The sequence below is a fragment of the Empidonax traillii genome, unplaced genomic scaffold (genome assembly GCF_003031625.1).
Source record: "Empidonax traillii isolate 1590-97213 ecotype Southwest subspecies unplaced genomic scaffold, ASM303162v1 scaffold86:size2944007, whole genome shotgun sequence".
In the NCBI taxonomy this organism is placed as follows: Eukaryota; Metazoa; Chordata; class Aves; order Passeriformes; family Tyrannidae; genus Empidonax; species Empidonax traillii.
In genome coordinates, this window is record NW_020955279.1 from 2,937,966 (window position 1) to 2,942,131 (window position 4,166).

Consider the following 4,166-nt stretch of genomic DNA (forward strand, 5'->3'; position numbering starts at 1 on the left):
AGAAGTCTCACAAGAGGTTTAAAAGCTCACAGGATCCATCTGAACAAACCAACCACCTTTCCTACACCAGAGCCAGAAATGCGAGGTGCATGACTGGCCAATGGGAAAACGAACAAGGAACATACATAAAAAACCCCCACTTGTCATAAGCTCCCAAACAGAAGAATTGAGTGAATGAAGTTAATAGTAAATGAGAACACAACCAGCAGTCAAGAGCTATTGATTCAAAACCCTGGCTTTGAGCAGGTGATGCTGTATCACTGAAGTAATCGCCACCTTTCAGGAATGAACTCAAGGGACTTTTGGCTGAAGAAACCAATCTCTCGTGTTCTACATTTTGCACAGACTAGATGCGCTGTACTAGAGAATCCAAAGACAAATCAAAAAATAGACTCTGAGGTTCACGTGCTCCTTTTCAGCTATTTTTGTCAAAAGATGAATGGAAAAAAGAGCTGCTCCAGCAGCCACTAATACTGAGCCATTCTTACAAGGCAGCTCTTCTCCTCTGAAGTCCCCTGCTAACCATGTGAGATGTGAGCAGCCAAGCTTTTGTTTCTTTCCGCTCTATGTCATTTCCTCTGGAAGCAACGATGACTCCTTTCCATGAGCAAGACATGCCTATGACAAAGCCAGAGACCAATAGAGACGCTGATAGAAGTCAAAAATAGCTAAATAGCAATGCAGATCTCTTGCTCTGAATGGTCCACCCCCGCAATTAGGTGGTGATAATGGTGAAAATAATCAGTGTGCTACAAATGTTGTACCCCCCACTCAGCTACTTTGCCAGTATGAAATTCTGTCTCCCATTATGACTGCAGGCTCGTGGTGGGCAACACCGGCCTGTGCCAGTAGTGGCTGTGCCTGTTACCATAACACACAAGCTGGGTAGAGACACCATCTCCGAATGCTGTGGCAGCACCGGAACAGCTTCCTTCGAAGGCTTCGTAACACCATGAAGTACCAGACAGGCCCATGGAGAGTGTCAATTGTTTATAGAATCCCAGAATAGCTGGGGCTGGAAGGGCCCTCTGGAGATCACCAATGCAATCCCTCCCACCAAGGCAGGGTCACCCAGAGCAGGTGACACAGGAATGAGACCAGGTGGGTTTGGAATGTCTCCAGAGAGGGAGACGCCACACCAGCCCTGGGGGGCTGTCCCAGTGCTCTGCCACCCTCATGGAAAAAAGTTCTTCCTCAGCTTGAGGTGGAACTTGTTGTGTTTTAGTTTGCTCCTCATCCTGGCACTGGGCACCACCAAAAAGAGCCTGGCACCTGCCTTGGAGATACCACAGAATATCATGAGTTGGAAGGACCCACAAGGATCATCGAGTTCAACTCCTGGCCCTGGATTGGACACCCCAACAATTCCACCCTGTCTGTGAGAGTGTCGTCCAGACACTCCTTGAGCTCTGTCAGCCTTGGGGCCCTGCCCACTGCCCTGGGGAGCCTGTTCAGTGCTCCTGTTCAGAGCCCACCACCTTCTGGGGGAGAATAGTTTCCCGATACTTAGCATAAACCACCCTGACACAACTTCAGGCCATTCAGGTCCTGTCCCCACAGAGGAGGAATGGGTGCTGTCCCTCCACTTCCCCTCGTCAGGAAGATGGAGACCCCGGTGAGGTCCAACCTCACTCTCCCCTTCTCCAGGCTGAACACACCGAGTGCCCTCAGCCGCTCCTCATAAGGATGCTCCACACCCTCCCCACTACCGTCGTTGCCTCCCTTGTTGTGTGTATTATTGGTGGCCGCCCTGCCCGTTCTCCTCCCCACCTGGGTGTGTTCGCGGCCCCCCTGCCCTGCCGGTGGGTGGTGGTGTCCGTGTGGGTGGGTGTTGGTGTCCATGCGTGTTCGTGTCCGTGTGGGTGCCTCCCCTCACGCCTCTCCCCTCAGACCCTCCCGCCCGGCCCCGCGGGCGGCCGCGCGCGCCCCGGCGCCACCTGGCGGTCCGCGCGCCACAGCGCCGCCCGCGCCAAGATGGCGCCCCGCGCCGGGCCCGTCCGGCCCCCTCACCGAGATCTGAAATAAATCCCGCTGAGCACACCTCAGCCGTGATGAAACTAGGGCGGGACAGGTGCTTCTTAGTCAAACTGTGATGGCACAGACACTTTAAAGCTGCACAAGCCGGCGTTGGCGATGGAAGCGTCCTGCTCATCCCATCACCGCCCATGTCCCTCGGCCAGCCCCGGGCATGCGAGGGGAGATCCAGGGGGCCCAGCCAGGAGACTGGTTAATTCCCGCCCGTTAATTCCTTTGCCACCTCATTTTAGCACAGCTGAGCTCTTCAGCCCATGGCACAGCCGTGTTCACTGCCCAAGGGCAAGGGATGGGTTCCATCTTCCAGGAGCAGTGATAACTTACCATGAAACTTCAGCCAAAGGCTCGACAGCACCACTTCCACATGACATTTAATGTTCCACTGCTGATCCTCCTGCTTATTTAAGCAAAGAAAACAAAACAAAATTAAAACCATTACTTCATTTTGTGACTTAGAGGGGAATAATCCGCAGCCCAGATTTGAGGTCAGCTTTCCTTTCACGCTTTGGTTTGTGCACTATATAGTGTGCCCATAGTAGTATCTCTTTCTCACCACTTCTTTAGATGTCTTTATTTCTCCACAGTAAATCTCCTCCCTCTTTACTCCACACCTGGAATAAGAGAAGCTTTTTTTACTCCCCACCATCACTCCTTTCATTTTGCCTCAGCATTGTGTTCCCATTCAACCTTATAACAATTTACCTGCTTTTTCCCATGGATTTTTTTTTTTAATATCAAGCTCACTCCTTGATAAAAATATTTGGGTCAGGTATTTTATATCATCAAGTGTTCAGGCCCACAAGACATGAATATGGTGTTCTAACATCACACTTTTTGAAGGAACATGAAAAAAAAAAATCCAGCACTAAATCTCTTCTACAAAGTTTTCCAAAAAGCCTTTGGCTTTCACTGAAAAAAATTAGGCTGCCTTTGTTGGGATTCAAAGGCTCTCCTAGCAAGTCATTAAGGTGAGAAGGCAGAGAAGTTTAAAAATAGCCAAAGTAGACAAGTACAGAGCTCTGTATAACCCTGGAGACTCCAGCAGGAACTCTGAGCACTGTGGCAGACGAGCAGGGCTTCAGGATGATCTGGTCCCATGGCAGCTCCAGAATCCCGAACAAACCCTCCTGAGGATCAATAATCAGGGTCTGAGAGGGAGCAAGGAATGCAATGCCACAATGTATTTCCACAGTGAACTAACATCTGTCCCAGCTCTTTAGGGATACGTTCACACCAGGCAGAATAACATCACCCAGGAGAGGCTTGAGAGCTTCCACTTGGCAAAATCTTCTACCAGACTACACAAATATCTTATTTTGTATTCAGCAGTATTGTAGTCTTTTTTTCTTGGTACAACAGCTACACAAAATTAAACCTCATAATGAAAGTTAGAAGTCATATGCTTGAGGAAATAGTTATGGCTAATTGAAAATTAAAAACTGCAAAATTAAGGCAACTCTCTGTGCGAAGGAACCCAAAAGCTCCATTCTGATTTCCGTGGTGCTGAAATACACGACTGAGGTGAGCTGGCAAGGCCAGGCCCACCCCAAGAGACACTGAAAAAGATGCTGCCACAAAAGCTGTGATTAATTCCCAAGTAGGAAAAGACCTAAATTACACGGCTGCTTTGAGTAGGCTACCAATGCAAGTGCAAGGTCCAAGGGAGATCAGTATTAAAGCACATGTTTAATTTCAGCTGAAGAGGCCTGAAGGAAACAATGACTTGCAAGGAGCAAAGGACACAAGTTGTTTCTGTACTTCTTGTCAGGACTAACAGGCACACAGTTACAAAAACACTCCTGTAATAGCACTGTACAGGAAACTTGTTTATGTCTTCTTTATTTCCTATTTAACACCAGTATGAGTGGTACTTGATAAATCAATAGACTCCAGCTGACATGAACTAATACTTAAATGAAACTTATTCCCTACTAACTAACTGACTTTCAAACATCATCTTAATCAAGCTTGAAAATTCATTTTTGTAAATGTTGACAGCATTAACAAGACTTGTGTCTGGCCCACTGTAGATGTGTACATGACTAATAAAGTAGATCCTAACCCCCAAGTAAGAGAGAAGCTGTCAGTGGTTTAACCACATGAAAATGATGTGGGTATCCTGGACTAAGTTG

At 48.1% G+C, this 4,166-nt stretch overlaps 1 long non-coding RNA gene across 2 annotated transcripts in view; it reads right to left on the bottom strand.

The window, feature by feature from the left end:
• LOC114056250 overlaps nucleotides 1-2,920 on the bottom strand; it is a 26,492-nt gene extending 23,572 nt beyond the window's left edge. The window contains exon 1 of one of the 2 annotated variants that reach the window (XR_003570968.1): nucleotides 2,359-2,920. This is a non-coding gene — a long non-coding RNA (uncharacterized LOC114056250). Of the gene's footprint in view, nucleotides 1-1,709; nucleotides 1,745-2,358 lie in introns of those variants that run through there. The other variant, XR_003570969.1, reaches the window with a different exon arrangement.
• Between the last annotated feature and the right edge of the window lie 1,246 nt (nucleotides 2,921-4,166).